Genomic DNA, 22,234 nt, shown 5'->3' with positions numbered 1-22,234 from the left:
TTTTAAGATAAAAAAAGAATTACCGCCAGATGCGTCAACGATTTTGAAGTACGCTCTTCTATTAATGTATGATTTGAGGTCTATTTTATAACCATAAAATTTTCCTTCTATCTGCGATGTTCATATTTAGTGCTTATGTTGCAAATGCACAATGGCTTTCGCAGAAACTTTATACGCGACAGTTACAGTGGAATTTTGTTAATGTATGTATATTGCAATATACGCGTGCGCGTTCCATGCATTGAGTTACCTTTGTGTACAATTACAAGAAATTTGAAGGAAGGCATAGAGAAGAAGTGGGAAGAAAAATGAGAGTATATATATGTACATTGTACGATTGCGCATAGAGATGTGAGGGATGAGATAATAAAGGCCGATACAACAGTAAGAGTAGTTTATTAAGCATTACGCACGAATTCTCAGTGATGTAATGATACCACGTGACTCGCCACATGGATGTTGAATGTGGCATGTCACCTGTCTGCTCTATTTTGTCTACACCAAAATTAAACGTAAACATTGCGTTTAAAATATTACTTATTTTAATAATATTTATTCTGTTCTAGAATTACATTCTTTTAAAAATAGTAATTTAACTTTACATCATTTGGAATGTCATTCAGGCATAACAGAGATGAAATAAAAGATGATGTAAACAGAGTAGAAAATAACGTTTCAGGTTACAACATCATCTTTATGGTATTGTACAACGCTTAATTATTAACTTATTTCATAATTTTGTTTTTTCAAAGCGGAGCATTATTTCTACCATCAAAAAGTTTCATATTCGTTTGTTTCTCGGTGTAGTAGTAATTTTTAAGGAATCGAAAAAATATTTTTACGTCAAGGATATGAACGGAAGGAAAAAGTGATATTCATTTGCAAATCATAATTTAAATTGAAGGGGTGTTTCTTTGAAATATTGCTGTTATTAACAACCTAATTAAGTATGTCATTTTATATTATTTTAAATTTAATTATGAAAATGAAACTAACATGAAAATAACAAATAGTTGTGCGCAATATGCGTAATGATTAATATAAGAAAGCCGTTACTTTTATGGTGGACTGTACAGTCACACCACACAGCATGCCAACTGCAATGGAAATTTCCACTGAAGCAGTCGGTTGCCACCGTCTTGTAGACGCTTCGTAGCCGCGCCTAAAAACCAGATTGCGTCCGCCGGGAGACTAAACCGAAGGCCGTTCTTACCTTTTTGATCGATTAGTTTCGATTGGTTGGACTTGCAGTTTTCCGGGTCACCTAGTAATTTAAGTACATCCCTTTCGAAACAACTCGTAATTGCAAACCTTATTATTCTCTTTTCATATAATAAATGACAATGTTCTATAGCTGATTGTGAGAGCCAGCTGTGGACTTTATAAATTTCAAATCAACCAACAATTTCTGTTAAATTAGTTATTTTACTTTTAATTAATATTGTCCGTTTGATCTTCTATAATTTTAGTACAATTAAAGTCAATTGTAAGAATTTGTTTTGTCATATCTTTCTAGCTTTATGTAGTAATTTATGTAACAGTAATTTTTGAAAGATGAATACATATATTTTTATTCGTCGTTGTACAAGTATGCAATAATTAAGCAAAATAAAACTTGTTAAATAAATAAAATTTTGGTAAAGGCTAGTAGAAGCATAATGACATGGCGAAATAGAATATGAGATATCTATTCCGGTTGAGTAACATTTAATGAAATTGTTAAAATACACAACCACCGTTCATTGGTGTTCCTCTTAATAAAGCTCGTATCTGTATACCGCAGACAAGGTTTCCTGCGACTATGACTCAGGAGTGCCATTATCAGCGTACAATGTTTCCATTAGTGGAATTTTTGGCGGCAATGACTGAATACATGACTATAGCAAGTGAACCTCGTTTAAAAATAAAAAGTCATGATATATTTATGTACTAATTATAACAACTCGTACGTGCTAAATTAGGTAGAATAATTCGGTTAAACCCGCTCTATGAATGCAGATGCATTAATTTCATCACAAATAGGCTGTGATTACAGATATAGAAATATAAACACAGCTGTGATTACAAATTGACTTTATTATTAGAACAGGGCATATACATTTTGATCGAAGATAAATTTCATTCAGATGAATATATAAAAGCTGCTTTAATCTTCATAATAATTTAATACAATTCTTACTTTTACCTTCAGTATCACTTCATGCGTAATAAAGTTAACTCTAACCGAAGACAACAATATATATTACGTTCAGTGTAACATTATTCGACATGAAAATGTAAAATGTTTTATGCGAACAAAGTGCAAAGGGAAATCGCGATATAAACGAGACCACGAAACGGCCATGAAATGACGTAAAAGGAAAGAACGCGCTTTCGACTTTTCTCTGACGTAAAAAACGTTTCATCTTGGGAGGAAGCACGCTAGGAATTTTAAGCTCGCAACGTCGTCGCGACGTCTCAAGAATAGAACACTTCGTGCCCGACCAACGTTATATAGAAACGCCGCATACTTTTGGTAGGAAATGTACCCGGGGGTCGAGGGGCCTCGCGTGGCCTGGTCCCCTCCCAAGATAAGAAGGCCTCAGGGGCCCGGTTGGACGTTTGCCATACCGTTTGCAAGACTTCCACGCCTTTGTATTAGAAATGTACGCCGTTCGATCAACTCCATGCACGCACTTGTATTCGGTACGATTAAAGGTACGTTTTCACGTGACAGTAAATCGTGACTTTTACCGTCATGACACAATATGTCTTCACTTTTGTCATCATGAAAACTAGAAGTTGCATTGTCATGACGCTGGATTTCGTGTCGCGATTTCATTGTCAAATTATTTTGATTTTTGTGTGACATTTGTGGAAACTGCATTGTCATTTGTTGTGGTCCACGTGGAAATACGAGGCTTGAAGTCTTCATTTTACTGATTTTGAAAAAATACAGAAAGTTTGAGGTTATCATCAATTTTTACGAAAAGTACCTTCTCAAAAGAATTTTCATCACTGTAACTATTGAACATACTAACCTCGATTTTTTTTTACTTAATCGTAGAGGATTGACCTTTTCAATCAGTTTTTTGTTTTATTCGTAAAGTGATTTTGCAGTATCAAAGTATTAGAAATACTCTTATTCTGGTAACATTAAATTTTTTAACTAAAACAGCACAAACTTATTCGATAACTTTAATGAATCATTTATAGTGTGTTTAGGTAATCTGCAGTAGGTATGTGTAGGTTTTCTGAATTATTTATAGCTATTGTCGAATGACTAGCCCTCTCTTGGCCATGATTAACAAAAGAGGCAACACGATAAGCGGTGTTTTTCAGATTCCTTCAAAACAAGTTAAGTAGTCACTGTGCATTACATTCCAAAAGAAAGTCCAAATCCGCAACACCGACTTATTCATGTCGTAGCTAAGGGGTAAGGGCTAAGGTTATCATCTCCCCATCAAATACTCACAGTATATACATATATATATATATCCGAAAAACCTAGTAGAAGGGGGGATAGTACTCTAAGCGTTTCTTCAAGAGCACATTGTCACAAAATTATATTATTATTATTCGAAATAGTCTCTTAGTTATGATACCTGTATGGAAATACACTACTTTAGTTAAAATAAAACCGTGCATTCTTTAAATACCCGCAGGTTTCCAATAGTATTTTGTAGTGTGTAGAGATAATTTGTAGTGTATATGTTGTCCGTAACGCATTCCTACAACTATCTTCTGTTCTTGAGGGAAAGAATGTAGATTAATAAATTTACTAAAGCAATCCACCTAGCTCTGGAACGTTAGCTGAAAAAAATATCACGATGTCACGACAGCAGAAGACTTTTAATGTCACGTGAAAACGTACCTTAACCACGTGTAACAACCGGCTGTCGGCTAGGAGAGTTCTCCCTTTATGGTTCGATTCTTCGTAACGCAGTTTGGAGGCGCTAAAGTGGCGGGAGAATCGCAGACGCCATTAGTGGTTATGTTCGATTCGATAGACGCACGAGATAAGTGTAATTTAGCGGCTTCTACTCTTTCATTAAAGTATCTATTGAAAGAAACTTACACGGTACTTTTGCTGCGTTACATTGCAACTTTGTTTCAACGCAAGGGAACGTTAATGTACTTTTATTTCTTTCCGAGGTAAACTTTTAGGTTATTTACTTTTTTGTTGGTAGAAAAGATATTACTATTTAGTTATACGTCTAGGTAGGCATAACGTGTTTCCGCACAGTTAAGTGAGCGATTAACATTCGAATTATGTTAAGTGGACTTAGGCGTTTCACCGAGCGTTAAGAAATTCCAATGATCTGTAAGTGTTGATTTCACGTCGACTGAAACGTCCCATATTTCTAGTAAAATTATCATTATATACATATATATCCATAAAATGACTATTCTTTAATCCGCTAAAAAGTATCTCGCGAGTTATCGTTTGTTGATAAATACGTATTCGTTGAAATTCTTCGACAGAACTCGGCTGTTAATGCACATTTACAGTTGAACAATATTTTTCTTTAAAACAATAAAACGAACAGGCAGTCATTCTCGACGCTAGTTTATGGCAAACCATTAAATTTAACTGACATTGGCGAAACAACGAGGGGACGTTTTAATTTACTCATGCGTATAATAAATTCAGTATATCATGTATATTACATAATGTTTCTTCTAGGCGTTTTAACGAATGCAAATGTATGAATAGAAACACTAATGGTAAAGTCTGGTCGTTGAGAGCGACAGAAATTAGTTTAAAAAAGTTACGATATATTCTTGGAAATGAAAATTTCATAAGCAGCCGTGTTAGACGTGAAGTAGTGACAGGAATGGAAACACTATACCGACGGCGGAAATTCTTGATGCACGTGTTAAAAAAATCCGTCGATACCAGTTCTTAACCGATAAAGTACCGGAAAGTGCAAACTTTGCAGAGCCTCTCTATTTACTTTTTATGTAATTTTATCACGTATAGAACGCCTTCGTGTAAGAATGCATTTACCTCTTAAGGCGACATGTAAGAAATATTTTTGGTACAAATTAAGTTTGTACAGTACAAAAATTAATGGAAAAAATAGTTAAAAATTTTCTCACGAAATTGTCATTGCATATTTGGATGTTTTGTGAAATACATATTCGGTGATATTTTATAAAAGATACAGTTAAAATTTGATTTAAAAATTTTCACTAGGTTTCACGAAATTGCACTAACCAAAATAATGAATTTCTGTTTAAAAATTCTGAAGCTACTTTTCGGTGATTTCTACTGCAATATGTAACAAAATTACAAGCAGAATAGTTGTATATGCTTTAATTCAAAGTATATGGAAGAATTTGCATTTCTTGGGCAGATTAATGAAGCTACATTACACGTAATGAAACGTATCGTGGGCAGAATTGACGACAAAGGAAACGCCATTTGTTTCCTCAGCAAGCACGTATGTACTTAGGTATCTACAATGAGTGATTTACGTCTGAAACGTAGTGCGCAAAACATGTTATTTATTATATACATGAAATATGTGTAGAACACGTGTTTTAGCCAGGGAGTTTTGTCCATGCGAAAAAAATTTACAATTATGGTGTAAGAACGTGTTTCATAGAGGCAAACATTCCGAACAAAAAATGTGATACAGGTATTCTTGCAAGTTTAACCATTTTCAGTCGTTTCCAGTAACGTAACAGTAAACAAAAGTGCTCGAACCTTATTCGAGCAAATTCGTTAACGAAAAATTTCTCTCTGCTTAAGAAATATTTAATTTCATATCAACTTGTAGAAACATAAATTTATAATATATTCGCTGACACAGTATATTATATATACAAATGTGTGCATCTTTTTATATTGTTTACGAAATCTTTCGTGCAACGATGAAATAGCGTAGGAAGATTCCTACGTTAGATTAGCGTGTAATTGCGAGAAATATTCGAGCCTACGATCCGCGTGCTGAAGTGAAGGAACCACGCAAGCAGTAGAGTACAAGGTCAAATTTCGTACGGACGTATCTATGGCGTGAAGTCACGTTTATGACTGCAATATAAGCACGTGCTGCGTCGTATCCGCCGATATTTTACAAAGATAACGCCGCCAAACGACGCTAAAACGGCGGCTGGCTATAATTCGGAATTGATTCTTTTTTTCGCCTGGCTCAACAACGCGTTACTGCGCCCCTGTGTGGACGAAATGGAAAGATGGAGAAGTAGGAAAAGGTTGATTAAAGATTCGATATTTTAATACTTTTTATCTTCTTTAAATGTTGAATATGCGACTCTAAATTTCTGGTATCGAACCGTTTTAAATTTTCACGAGCTCGGATAACAAAGTTGTAAAAGGTGAGCTGTACAATTTTCTTCGCGATTTTCACAAATTAGAATTTTTTCAAAAATACTCAAGTCGTTTGGTCCAAGTTTTAAAAATTTATACTGTTCTAAAAAGTGACCGCAACTGTATAATATTAAAAATACACACAGATGTATTATATTAGAGTGAGAGTATTGTAAAACATTGGAAGCATTTCTCTTGTAAACAGTAACAATAATAGCAGATTTTAAATGAAAATTTGTGACTGCGTTTAATTAAATGTGAAACAATTACGGTGTTTTTTTTTACTTTTACGACGATAAGAGTTCGAGTTAAGTGAGTAATCGTTAATTGAATTGTTAGCTTGGTAAATGTTAAGCAACTCTCGGTACTTTCCTCATGATAACGCCGAAATATTTGAACCGCGTGTTGTGCAATTGCAGAATTACTCGACAGTTTTTTAACATTTTGTAATCGCATTGTAACTCTAGAGGCGAATAATATTTTAGAAAGGTCTCCTTCGACCTAACAGGAAATTTCTAACCTAACCTAAAAAAAATCGCTTAATTCTGTTTACGAGATGTTGAAAATCGATCCGCATTTTCCAAACAGTATCGAAAAAAATTAGTTCCACATATGTTTAATCTTTGGATATAAGAATAAAAAGAAATCAGTTGAATTTTAATCTCGCCTACTTAACGTATTAATTTGTAAGTATAACAGATTAGAGTAAGTTCCTTATCATAAGCCTGATTGTGACTCAAACGATGATAAATGTGTATTTTTATCGGAATTAAGCAGTGTTGGAAGCAACTTAATGCAATTCAATCCGTCTCTTTATATAGTTATCAATTCACCGTATCCCAGGTATAGCACGAAATCGATAAATCTTTGCACGATCATCGATCAATCTCTAGTAACGGCTAACGAGTATAATAAATCACCTGAAAGAGACTACTCTGTTGAGAATGATTTTCACGGACTACAACGATACCATGTGTCATGAAGTACGTGCACGAATTGCAAACTCCCGATCAGCAGGTAGCATGAACGCATCAAATCAATGGAAAGAAATTGATTCGAAACTGAATAAGTGAGAATAGTGTTTAAATATATTGTTGAACGACTAATGTTTTACGTATCCATTAGGTGCAGTCTTTACCTAAATGAATCGGTAACTTTTCTAAAAGAAAAAAAGAAAAACGTACTTTCTGTACAAAATACATACTGAAATAAAACGTTTGATACCAGAAATTTAGAATTAAATGTTCAACGTTTAAAAGAGGTAAAAAGTATACTGTTTAAGTGAATATTTATCTTCTTTACAAAAAAGAAAAATATATACTTTAAATATTCCTTTTCGTTCGTCCCAAAAGCTATTTTTACAAATTATAAACATATCCTCGTTTCATAGTTTTCTCGAAAAATTTGGAAAAGTATCAGTAGGCTTTGCTTAAGTTTCCTCTGGTGTGTGTTAATTTTTGGTAACGTAATTCTTTTGAAAAATTAGATTCGCAATTTATGATTGAACGTTTCGTCGATACCAAAAAGGAAAGAAAATTTTAAAAGCTTTAAACATTGTCAAGTAGAACAGAAAAGGAAGTAAGATGTTTACATAATATCTATTCACAAACACCCTCTCGAATCGATTCTTCAAGTTTTATATGCACGTTACGAAATATCTTACAATATACAGCCAAAAGAGTCTCTGTGTATTAGAATTTATTTAGGGGTGTATAATTTGAACAGAGAAGGTAATAAATAGATAATATTTAAGTTATTTTATTTAGAAATGTAGAATTTACTATTAGCACAGTGGAATGTGATTTGCATTCATTTGTTAACAATTAAACTAAGGAAAAAGGATAATGTAACAGAGACAAGATGAAAAAAAATTGTGCACAGTATCTAATAATTCAGTAAAATGTCTGTAAACCAGGCTTCGAAGTTAAATACAAGTTAATTTCTTGTTTATACATAAGTAGAGAAGACACTTTGAAGTAAGAGCAAATGTTATGTTTCTAAGTAAAATAACGTAAATATTATTTATTTACTACTTCCTCTTTTAAAATTACACAACGCTAAACAAATTCTAAGACAAACTGTAAGATCTTCAAAGCAGTATAACATTTTTAAAATTGGACCGAGCGACTTGAGTTTTCTTTTTTTTGAGAAGTTAGGAGGATTGGTTTACTAGACAACGTGTATAACAGAATTTGAGAAAATTGCAATTGCTGGGAATCACCAAGAGAATAGTAGAGGTCAGTTTTTACAACTTATTCATCAGAGCCTGAAATGAAAATTTAAAACATACGTTCTGTAGATTTATGTCAATTATATACGCGTTGAAAATTTCATTACAATCGGTTAACGTTGCTACGAGCTACAAACGGTTAAAGATCGTGAAAATCAGTTTTTCACTTTCGGTCTATAATTGTAATAAATCTGAAGATTCTTGCATCTTCCGATGCCTGTTGCTTGTTTCTGCATCAACCGATTTCGATCCAATTTTCAACGTGTATACAATTGACATAGATCTACAGAACGTATGTTTTAAATTTTCATTACAGGCTCAGATAAAAAAGTTGCAAAAACTGACCTTTATATACTATCTCCCCGGCGATTTCGAGCAATTGCAATTTTCCCCAAATTTTTTGCACACGTTGTCTAAATAGTAAGCTAATCCTTCCAAATTCTCGAAAAAACTCACCTCATTTTGTCCAGTTTTACAAAAGTTCTACTATTCAAACGGTATCATCGACGAACGGACGAAGTGGCATACTTTTTTGCCGTCGAAAACAAAGTTCAAGGATCAAGGACACGCTTTGGCTATTGTACGAGGGTAGTTTTCACCCTGGCGCGATTTAACCAAATCTGGCCCGGATGCACGTGCGTCCAATTGAAAGGATCCGCGTGGGCGAAGGACCAATATCGTCGTGATACTTTCGCGAACTTTTTGCATGTGTCTGCGTCATCGTCGTCCATCTATCTTATTGCGACCTATATACAGGCCCAGCGGACACATCGATTGCGACAGTGAGGCGCCCTGAAAGTTCTTCTCAGTTAAATCCTGTCCGATTTTCGTTGGTGCGCGCGATATCTGCGACGTAGATCTTCAGACGATTTATCGTCGAGTGATAAACTGGCCATCTGGTTGCGCGTCCTCTACAATGATGTCGATGACTGGAAAATTATCAAATTGAGCAAAAGGAGCGTTTTTTTACATGCTACGCGAATATACCTTGGGCCTGTTCTTACACGATTAACTTCTACACGGTTTTTTTTTTTTTAATACGTTTTGTACACTTTTACACGGTTTTTCTTTCATCCTGCACAGGCAGCCTGGGTCTTTGACGACCCAAACGAAACGAATTTTTATTTCGATTGGAAAAGGTTTTAAACATTTGCACTTAAGGAGCAATAGAGTGCAAGACGAGAGTAACGAAGAAGGCAGTAGAGTCTTTGATGAGTATTCCAGAATTTTTTCAGATTTTTCAAAAGTCTAGAACAGTGAAAAAATTAGATTTGCAAATGAACGACGCAATTTGCTTACGGAGGATTTTGCAATTTGCAAAAATGCACTTTTCTTTTATATATTTATCAAATAAAGTATTTCGATTGACCGCATCTCTATATTTTAAATTGCTTTTTGTACAATTTGCGTTAGATGAAATTTTCAGCGTGTGTATAATTGACATAGACCTAGAAAACGTATTTTTCAAATTTTCATTACGAGCTCAGATAAAAAAGTTGCAAAAACTGTTCTTTATATACTATTTCCCCGGCGATTCCGAGCAATTGCAGGTTTTTCAAAAAATTTTTACACATCTAGTAAACTAATCTTTCTAACTTCTCAGAAAAACTCAAGTCGTTTGGCCCAATTTTAAAAAAGTCATTCCATTTTATAGGGTGTATGAATACTTTTCTCGGTCACTGTGTCAACAATTTAAAAAAAGTTTCAATTCGCATCGAAAGTCTTGAAAGAAATAATAGTAAAAATCGAAATACTTGTTTCGAGGTAATTTATGGCACTCTGCATTTAAAAAAAATACAAAATTAATTACCATTCACCTATAATTCGATTGGGATGCGGAGTATCGGAAGTGAAATCGAAGTACTTATCCTAGAAACCGCGAGAAATTCTTCAACGCTGATAAAGTTTTTTCGAAGCTCCGTTTCCTTGAAGTAATTATCATACCGTGTCTTAGAAATAAAATGCTCGGTGCTATTGATGATTAGAAATCGCCGGTGCGTTGTACGATGTAAATCCTCGCGATGAAATTGGACCAATACGAAACATCCGCGAAGCTCTCGCGAAGGATATGAATTAAACGAAATGTGGAAAGTTCCTTGTCCTTCGCGATCGTGCGCACGATATTCGAGTTTTTGCTCTCGAAATCAGTGCGTTGCATATAACGAAGACTTGGACGCGCGTACTTTCACCAGAAATGAATCTCATCAACGATACGCCATTTTTATTATGCGAATGAAATTTTCGCCGAGCTTCTGCTAGTCTTGTTAAATTATTGTGGGATAGCTGAGAGGCAGAATAAGCGAGAAACGTGCAGAAAAGTAAGGGAATATGGATTGTTTACGTTTCGATTCATGTGCATTTGAATTTTCTCATTATTGATTACTATGACCGTAATGAGGAATGATTGTGATATCAGATGCTCATCTTTTCTCGAATCACATGGTCGTTTTTAATTATTTTTGATAATGTACAATTTATAATATACCGATTTGTGAATAGTGTGCAAATGAAATGACGTTTTTTCGAAATTTGAAATTTTGTCCAGTCATAAACTTTTATACACAATAGTCAAGAACTGATGAAGAACTGACGTGATGAATATGCGCGTAATTTTTTTTGCATAAGTTTAAACTTGAACAAACTGTGAAAAAAACTGTTGAAAATATAAATTTAGCATTTGAAGGTTATGTAAATGTTAAGGCGCTTGAACGTTGGTGTGCAAAATTCAAGATTGGTGACATTTCATTGGAAACGAGCCAAGGAGAAGGCCGGATAGGGTAAATTATTGAAAACAATCCCCGGTGAAGAATATGAAATTTTGCCATAGTCTCCCCCGTATAGACTACCATTTCCCCAAGCATCTGAACAATTTTTTTAACAAATAAAGTACCCCGAAATGAGGACACCGTAAAAGTAGCATTCAGAGAATTTTCGAATACAAAGTCCAATGATTTTTATAAATTTGGAGCAACGAAACTAGTTAATCGTTGGAAAAAGTGTCCAAAATTCTGTGAAGATACAGTTTTCCGAAAAAATTTCACCTAACCTAACCTAAAATTTCATTTAAAAAACTTACGTTTCCATCGTTGCAATCACCCGATTTTGAAGTACTGTTTCATAAATAAATATTATCCTCGTTCGGCACTGTTGAATATCTGAGCTATTCTGTATAAATATCTAAGAATAAGCAAAATAAGTTGCTCCCAGGTAGCTTAACAAATGTAAAAAGAATTCTTTCGTCGTTTTCCACCAATCGAATCTGTATACATACATATGCAAGGTGTTCGAAAGTTCAACGACCAAACCTCGTCAATGCGTGGAGAAAAAGTAAATTAATTGAAAACAGTCAGGTTCATCTCCCGGTTGCATAGGATGACGAACGAAACCAAGTGACTCGTGAAGCTCTGCAAAATCCTGTGGTGGCCTCACAGTGGAAAATTTTCTTTCGTCTGGCCACGTTGCGAAACTGAGCTAGGCCAGTTTCGTGTTACCTACGATATCATCGTCGTACAGTTCAAATCTTCAAACACTGTGTGACAAAGCTTCGCCGCACTGCTTGCTCGCTGGTCGAAAATATGTGCGTCGTCCAGGGGTTCACGTGCTTCACAAGCATAAAGAACGAACTTGGATCGGCGTACGTCGAGATTGCAAGACACACGTTTGATCGATACCTACGAAGAACCGCGTTGTTGTTTCGATTTAATCGATATCGCGAAACGGCGGTCGTAAATGCTGCCATTTTCTGATGCGATTAGCACCTTCGCGGCATTGATTTCACGTCAGTTACATTCCAAGGCGAGATCAATTTCGGTATTTTTTATTGTCCGCGGGCTGCCTTTGTTTACACCTAATCTCCGTTAATTTTGATAACGTGCAATTGCGATAAAGGGGAGAAAGTGGAATTTTTATGAGTAAGAGCTGCGTGACGTAGTCTGATTTTCTGATGAGAGGATTTTATGTAATTTTGTTATTGTTATTCTATTTCTAAATTGTCGTCGGTGGAATATTTCATTCAAATTGTACATTTGAAATATCTCTAGAATGGAAATGTACGATAGATGTTGAATTTTCATTGATAAATAGTGCTTGAGGATATTTGAAGATACTTTTTAGTCACATTTTTTGCATCGCGAATCTTTGAATGCTCGAAGAAATTGCAAAATAGGTACTTAAGAGTACACACTTCTGTTCGTAGGTATTAGGACACATATTGAATGTGAACTAAATGTAAACAGTCGTTAGAAAAGTATTAAGATAGAGAAAAAATTATTCAATTTAGGAGCAGGTCTATTTTTACCGACACATCGTCACCTGAATACTATGATTAGATAATTCGTACTCTATTCATAACTCCGTTCATACGTTCTAAAAAAAAGATAAATACATTTTGCTTTTTCTCGTTGCATTTCCTTTTCAAATGTTCGTGAATCCTCATTTTCTGGATAAGTGTGTCAGAAGTCGGATTTTATTTGCAACTGCGGCACGCTGAAAGTAGACAACTCCAGCACTATTTGGAAATAGTAAAATTGGATAAGTTTAAAATCAACTCCATGTTCAATGTTGAAACTCTGTAATGAACTCGGATTTTCTACTGATGAATTTAAGATGTCTAGTTGTATAATAGCATTAAGGTGACGATATGATACTGACTTTGGCGAAAAGGAATGTAAATTAAATGATATAACATTAGGTGATCCCATAAGTTCGTGCCGAAAGCGAAGAATATTTTAATGAAAAAATTAGTGAAAAAAGAATAGGAGAAAGTTGTGAAACGAGAAGGCACTTGCGTTTTTTTTTTTTTAAATCTAAATTATAAAATGCGACACGAACTTATAGGATGACCTAATACTTTCTGTACACACATAACAAGTGTTCTAATATTTATATGAAATATATATAAAATCTTCAAGACTTCATCTAACAAAGAGAGTGAAAATGAAAATGTTAGTTTGCCAAATGAAGTGTTGAAGAAGTAGCTGCCGCGAAAAGTAGCAATCTGAGACAAACACGATTCAAAACTGACAACATTTACAAAGAACGTCGTTAACATAATGAGTTCTCGGTTTTGACGCGGGAAAACGAGACACCGCGTCAACAGTCCGCAGATTTTGAAAGCAACGGTCAGCTTAAAGCACGTTAATGTTTCGTAATCTCGAGGTGAAACGTCGTGCTGGTACTATAAATGGTGCGCAATTGTCGCGCATAAAAGGAGGCAACGTCACGTGTCAACCGTTCGTGATTTTGCATATGAAGGGACGCAACGCTGCGTAAAAGAGTCACACCTTTTTTTCTTTCTTCTTTTTTTTTCCCTCTTTCGTTAATACAATCGGAATACGTAACGCGTGTACCTTTTGTTTGTTCAGCTCAAAGACAGGGAATTCTATCTGCAAAAGGTTTCCTCGAGTATCTGACGCTTGCAAAAAGCCACCCCTGAGAGATACTTTTGATACAGACCTAGCCCAATTCTAATTCAAATTTAAATTCAAAGCACGAGCACGGGTTTCGAGATAAAGGGGAATTAGCATATCAAAGTGTGCGGGTTGTCGAAACTTTGAACCGGCATATTACGATTAACTGACTGGAGTAGAAGTGTTTCGTCGTGTTGCAGATGGCACTTACAGCTGTTACGAGCTTTTCAACCCCTCTTTCCATTATTCCGTAACATTTATCGTTCGTTATCTACGGAAAGGTTGATCCTTTTTCTGTTCCACGAAATGAGTTCGTTAGTGGCTATCTGGCTGTTCTGTTACCATTAAAATTTTTTCCAACGTCGGTGCTTTTATTGGAAGACCTTGGTCCTGTATGTTTGGTGACTGATCGTTAAGGAATAACGATTGATATTTTTTGGACTTTGTTTGTGGTAGATATTACGTCTTTGCTATTGTAAAATAGAAAGATAATGCTAATTAATTTTGTCATTTTTGAAACTATTGAGTATTCTTACCTCCGTGTTTTAAATAATAATTCTTTTCTCTTTCGCGTCAAATCGACCTAAAATTTATATAAATATTACAGTGTTTTATGTGCTATGCGTACTGATACACCGCAACGGTAACGCAACACGACGAAGTTTCCGGTACCCTGTACGTCAGACTATAGTAGTGCTCGGTTAAATTGAAAAAAGTCGGGTCCGCTCATTTTAATTATCGCAAGTGGGGTAACTTTTTGTTCCCAGGGATAGACTCTCGAATAGCTCGACAAGTAAGGAGAGTAAAGAAAACGAGAGTAAGCGAGATAGACGTAACAAGTAAAGCAGCGACGATCGGGAAAAAATTTCAATTTGCCCAATTTTCATGTTGTGTTTACGAAAGTAGTATCGATGAATTGGTGAGATTCTCCCAATGAAAATGAGTATAAAGACGACGTGAATCGGACTAGTTTTACCAGTTACCAATTTAAATACCCCGGATTTTTGGGGGTGCTTTTAAAAATGATTACTGTTAAGACTGGTCCGATTTATGTCGTGTTTGTACTCATTTTCATCGGGAGAATCTCACCAATCTATCGGTACTATTTTCATTCCCGCAGGGGGGGTACCTAAGGGTGCCTAGGGGCTTGGCGATCCCCCGGTGCCCTAGCTAATCAAGCAGTACCGAGAAGAGTGAGGTACCTTGATTGGAAGCGGTGTGTTTTAAGGATACGAAGGACTTGAGCTGTTCGAAGAAGTGTAAAGGCCTAATGACGCATGATTTGCGTGGTGTGAACGGAACATTATGAATACGCGAAACACAATAGAAAATAATAAATATTAGAAAATGATGAAACTGTACCCAACCGACAAGTTAAATACGATACTGGAAAGTCAATAATTTCTAACGTAAAAAAAGCAACGCGTAAAGTATGGTGAAAGTTTACAAAGTTGTATCAAAGTTGCTAAACTCTTTCGTAGATGGTGATAACATAATCGTTCGTTTATTCGAACAAGATACATAGACCAATTAGCTTCGATAAATATTTGTTGTACAAAATGTGTGTTGAGGTAATTACGATTAATTTTATCAGCGAAAGAAATGTTCCGTAATTAACGAGAGAAAGCTTTTACAATGTTTGAAAAGATGAAGATGAAAAATGGGTAATTAGGCAGTAATTGAAAATGGTAATCAAAAAGCGAATTCTGCTTTAAAAAGTTATCCAGTTGGTTGTTATGTTAATTAACGCAACAAGGTTTTACATAATTGTATATTTTTACTGTATCGACCGCTGCTAATTGCTAACGTTATACCCACAGTACTTCAGACTGTATATCACTGCACTTTTTCTATCAATCTTTCCACTGAACCTTCAGTTCTAAATACAGAAATGCAATAAAGTCACGGGAATGCCATTAACACGCTACACCGATGCTAACCATATAAAGAAATTCCTTCCAACATCGTACATCACTGTCGAACATGCAAAAAAGAACAGAAGTATCAATTCGATGCATCAAATTCTCGACATGAAACCTCAAACACTCAAATCACCAGACATTTCCATCCAGAAAAAAAAAAAAAGGAACACCACGCAGAATACCTCGGCCTTAAGAGCAGTTCTTCTTTCACTCGTTTCATTTGCAAATAAAACTCGCAAAAGATGGTGAATCAGAAAACGAAAAAAAAAAATGAACACCAGTTTCAAATTCTCGTCGTCGAACCCTAAACACCGAAGTCGTCGAAACATTGCCGTCTGAAAAAAAAACTAAGCAAACGGCAGAGTACCCTGCTCGTTTCACTTCATTAATCTGCAAATGAAAATCGCACGAGACCGTGAATCAAGAGCAAAACAAACGAACGAGGAACTATAAAAGTGAATTATCCCCGTGATTTATTCGCGTCTCTTATCGCCGCTCGAAAACGCCGGCGGATAATGTTAATGCGCCGATTAGTCTGAGACACGCCGACAGCTGTGCTTGCAATTGACAGAGAGGTGAAAGACACGTCTGCGGCGATTCGGCCGAAACGAGGAGTCAACGATGCCGTTAACCTCGATCCCGAATCGGCCACCGAATGAATCGCTATCCAACCTCTAACGACTCGAAGTACCTATTCACATCGAGGAATCCGAGACGCGATGATCGATTCTTTCGCTTCTAATTACGCACTCGCTACCTGTGCAAGTCATGTTTATTATTAGGAAAGTGTACACGCGAACGTACAGGGCGATTATGCGAACGTTAAACCGGAGGAAGACGACGCCTTGCTATGGGCGGTTTCATCTGAACAGGAGTAATTAAGGTGCCCCGTCGTCCGACTGGTTTTCATCTTAATTCTTTATTTGATCAACGCTAGTTAGGCGACGCCGTTTCTTTAGGATTCCATCTCGAGAAACGCGGCAACCAACGCTATGCAAAGAAACGGAAACGCGATTGAGGTTATTACGTGGGAACATCCGACGCTTCGTTTAATTGGGGATCTTTCAGCTTCTCACGCGGCTAAATGCGGAGGAAGGGAAATGTGTAAAGAGAAGAAGTGAAAAACTCGTTGTACGTGTAGGGTAGATAGGGGAGAGATGGACCACCTACGTTTCACTTTTTAAATACCAGGTAGATTTCACGATCGTTGACATATTTCAGTTCTACGTGCTGCACTTCCAGGCTAGAAGTTTATGTAATTGTGTTGCATTTACATGTGAAATGTAGGTTTTTTCACTCTTTTGATTTAACTTGGATGGAAAAGTATGTTGTTTACAATCTCGTCTTTGCGATGTGTAAAAACAAGTACACGTTTTATTGAGTTTCAATACATAGTATCGAATTTGAAGCGTTTTTGTGTGTTTTCTTCTTTATATGCTTATTTTTGATAAAAGTATTATGATTTGTGTATTATTGACCGTTATTAATGTAAGTTCTTTTTGTTCAATTAATTATAGAGGAAATTCTAGCTTTAAAAAATTGGTCCGTCTCTCCTCGATTTACTCTACGCATAAGTTCTGTCTGCCATTTCGTTCGTATAAATAGTCCATCAGTGACTAAATTAGTTGAAGAAAATCCAGAATTGACTATCCTTAACATTGCATCTGAGCTTGGAATTCACGATTCAAGTGTTGCAAACGGTCTCCACAAAAGTGGATTTGTAGTTCTAGCGGAGTTATAGTGGATTGATATAGTAGAAGTAATTGCATTACGTGTAAATAGGTAAGTGGACAAATGGAAGTGTGCACGAAAGTGTTGTGAAAGAAAAAAAAAATTTAGGGGATGTATTGCATAATTGGGAAAAAAGAGAAGGTTGAAGAAGTTGTATCTTGTGCTTTGCTGCAAATGGAACACGAAAGTTTCATTTTCTTACGGCAACGCCACTTTTAACGAATATGACTTACTTTTTAGACGAATCGATTCTTCTTCTTCTTATTAAGTCCTGTAATATGAAAAGTATGATTTCTATCCATTCGCAAATTGATCTTAGGTGATTAGTTGAATGTTGAAAAGTCCTGAGTTTGATTTTTATATTATATTATATTTCTTGAAACATTCATACTTACAGTAAGTTCTGCATCGAATTTTGAAAATAATCTCTCCCGAAATATTTATCTTTCTCGATGTATTATTCTTTCAAGTTACGTTTCAATGCGAAAAAGAAATTTTAGTGGCACTCATGAAAATGTAAACGTGCAGATAGGAAAGTAGACGGTATACTAATCGACTTTTTCCTCCGCGTCCCACATAATATACCTAATTTCCTTTCGCGCCGCCAAAATGTTTGCTTTGCTTGTTAACGCGTTTGAAAATGACCGCAACACGTTTTTCACAACGAAAAGAGCGGAAAATATGAAATTCAAATGAGCTTTGCAATTTTCATTCAGGTTTTATTTTCAGACACAAGGTAGAAGTTGTAACGGAAGTTTCTTGCTCTTGACAAACGAGAATGTTTACAAGTAAAATGCGCTTGAAACTTGTATACACGGTTCAAAGTGTCCTCACAAATTAATCGTTGCTTATCAGAAAAGAAGATAAAAAAGGTTAGAAATTTGTCAACTGTGCGACGTGGAAATGATGAAGGATTAAAAATTGTATTTTTGTACTCGATTAATAATGCAGTCGCTAATAGCATTTCAGCGGACGCTTTATTTTTATCGTCGGAGGATGCCTGAAGCAGCTTAAAAATGGTACAGTACTTATAAAAAATTTCGTTACCGATATCTCAACAAATTGTCAACACTCCAATTACACAATCAACTTTAATTCGTTACGAATTAGCGAGAAATCGAGTGAAGTGTAACGAAAAAAAGAAGCGTCTTCATATCGCGACACCAATTTCTCACCGAAACAGAAAGCCACTTTAGCCTTCTTAATAAATTCCAATGCGTATATTTCATTGCGAATGACAAGGTATGCACGCCGTCGTTCGTTATGACACGTTTATCGATACTGTTAACGAAAGCTGCTTATTACGCGTAAAATGATATTGCGTGCATTCCAGGAACGGACAGACACGCCACCGTCGCGATGCAACGATACACAAATAAAGAAGACGGAACAATGAACGGGGGGAGGGGAGAAAACAAAAAGAAAAAAAGAACCGATTAAGACGCGTAACTTCGACGACAAGGTGTCAACGATGTTATTAACCCTGATCCCGGAGCGAATTGAAATAGGCCTGGAATAAATAACGGTGAGGTCATAAAGTTGTCTAATCTTGACTGGTGACACGTGTATACGCAGTTATCTTCGCGATGTTAATGAAACGGGAAGCGGAAAATATGCGAAATTACATGAGTCACCTATCACGGTGAGAATAGTGCGTTCGTTGAAAAACTGTGGTTCGGTTGAAATAGGGAGAAACTGATTCTATCTTATCTTTCCTGAAACGATAAGCCTTTATCGTACTACGAATGTTGGGAAAATCATTTGGACCAGGTTCCGAATCGTGACGGAATCGTACGAAATTGCGTTTGAATTAACTGGACGAATCTCTAGCCACGGGCGAGTTTCAAAATGAGCGACAAGATGGCCGCCACGCACAGATTCATTTTCCCTCGTACCTAACGTATCCGCACTTTGAGAGAAATTTTTGCGACGTTTTAGACGTTTGATTGTTTGTTGATAGTTCGAGAGTGGGTGTAAGTAGATTTTGTAACCGATTCGTCGCGAATTAGGAACTTTAGAAAGTATTAGGGTGGTGCTTATGAAACGTCGTTTTTTCAAGTGAACCTTTTCTGAAGAAAATAATGTATTTGATTGAAATAATCTTGGCATAATTCCATACACGTTTCCATACACAGTTTCATTATTTATATGTAGCGTCGAGTTCTCTATAGAGGAGACGCGGCGATTTCTGAGGGTCGCGGATCCTTTGTTTACGAATCGGCGATAGAGAGTTCGATCGCCGATCTCAAAGGTACGCGTTAAGGGTGTTCTCGAAGGATGTGGCCACAGAGTGGGGAAAATGCGACTTTTTCTGGTAAGAGGACCATGAGAGACGGCAAGGCACTTACCCGAGAACCTTCAGAGAATACGTATCTACATAGCAATCCTTATATCTAACATAAATCTAACATTAATATATAAAAATAGTTAGTTTTTCAATTAAAAAATATTTTGAACGCTACTTTTACAGTGTCCTCATTTCAGAATAATTCATTTGCTAAAAGGTGTTTGAAGAAATGGTAGTCTAGTGAATAGGGGAGGATGTGGCAAAATTTCATATTCTTTACCGTGAATTGTTTTCGATAATTTTTCTGAAAACGTTATCATCGACAGCCCTATCTGGCCTTCCTCTTCGCTCATTTTTCAATGAAATGTCACCGATCTTGAGTTTTGCACGCCAACGTTGAAGTGCTTTAACATTTGCATAACCTTCTTCAACTGTTAACTTTATATTGTCAGCAGTTTTTATCGCAGTTTCCTGGTATAATCTTACGTTAAAATATTAGGCAGATATCTCGGAGAATAATGCTCAAGCAATTGTATTATAAATTTGTTTACTATTCAATAGGCAGAGCAAATTCCTTCTTCTTGACTGTTGCGTATAAAAATTTGAAAAAACATTTTATTTACGCCAACCTAATAATAGCGATTGGTACTTAACTCTTGAGAACGTTGGCAAGTTTTGTTTTAAAAAGGGTTGAGTAACTTTACCAAATTTAATTACAAAATCTAATTAAATATCGTAGTTGAAAAATTCAATTTTCATTGAACATTAATAACCCGTCTAGTAATATTTAACAATTTTATTCAATTTGTAATTTTCTACGAAAACAGTGCATTCGATATCCTTTCAATGTACATAAATGTCCAATCAAAAGCGTATCATTCCGAAATGACGTACTGTTAGGAGATAACAGGCGAAACATGACAATGCACCTGCGTAAGACTATTGTTTGTTTCGACATTATTAAGTAGGTATTGTATATACTTTTTTTTAACAGGTGTTATCAGAAATTTCTGCATATTTGTAAATCACTCCGAACTATGCTTACGTATTGATCGAGAAATCTTGATATGCCGCGAAAGCACGTGATCGAGATTCTTGATCAAATGAATCAGGTTGCAAAGTTTCCAAACAGACGCTACAATTTTTATTTCAAAAGTATTATTTACGTCACTGAGGAAGAAAACCATGAATGAACGCGACCTTGAGAATCTAGCGTGCCAAAGAAACTGTTTTCCTCGTCTCTCCTCGTCTAGAGAGAGAAAACAGTGAAATAAATTACAGTTGCTTGAAAATTTCTAAATCAATAATCCTCGATTCTGCGCTCTTAAATACCCACACGTTGTACCGTTTCCAACTTCTTTTTGCTCGTCTTTATATCGGATAATTTGTCACGAGGAGCGATTTCTGCAATGCTAAGAGCACGAAAGGACAATCGAAGCGACCCATTCAATTGTAAAACGAAGTATAACAACACGGATCTAAAGTCATTATTCAGACAGATTATTTATAGCGTTTTCTTATTTCCAATTGACGTTCTATTATAAAACTGTAATGTTTGTCTTCTTCAACATCACCGTTACTCTTCTAATATGTAGATACACTCGGTGAAAAAAGTCGTATAATTTTGTATTTAGTATTTAGCGTTGTATAATTTTAACAGAGAAAGTGGTAAATAAATAAAATTGACGTTAGTTTATTTAGAAACATGAGGATTATTATTAGTGAAAAAGAAAATAATTTAATTCTTTCTATTTTCTATATGTGTCATCAAAACGGTATAGTTATGAAAGATAAATGTTATTCTTGTAACAAGTACGTCTAGGAAGAAGTATAACTGATTAAATTGTCCTCAGAACTATAACGGGTTCACGGAATTACACGCGTTTCATTCTCTATGGAAAGTTACCAATTACTCTATTATCTATAATTCCTAGTGTCAAGGAGGGAATTTTATAATTAAGGAAGGAAAAGTACAGTTTTGATAAAAAATTGATTTGCATGTGACTACGTTATCCTTAGATCTGCAGCTTTTTCCTTATTATTCATACAGAAATGTTACTCATCTGTTTGTATAAAATTTTCCGTATCATTTAAATGAAAGTTTTTTATATGTTTATCTTCCTCGACATATAAATTGACGAATTTTTAAATTACAGTATTAAAAACTAACAATGATCAAAGTACAGAATTTAAAATTAGAAATGACTAAAATTGCAGAATTGAAAATTAAAAATTGCTAGATTACAGAATTTAAAATTAGAAATTACTAAATTACAGGATTTAAAAATTGAAAATTACTAAATTACAGAATTAAAAGTTGAAAATTATCGAATTAGAGGAATT

Source organism: Habropoda laboriosa, unplaced genomic scaffold (assembly GCF_001263275.1).
Source record: "Habropoda laboriosa isolate 0110345459 unplaced genomic scaffold, ASM126327v1 scaffold14, whole genome shotgun sequence".
NCBI lineage: Eukaryota > Metazoa > Arthropoda > Insecta > Hymenoptera > Apidae > Habropoda > Habropoda laboriosa.
The sequence above is the reverse complement of the archived record's forward strand: the minus strand, read 5'-3'. Positions refer to the sequence as shown.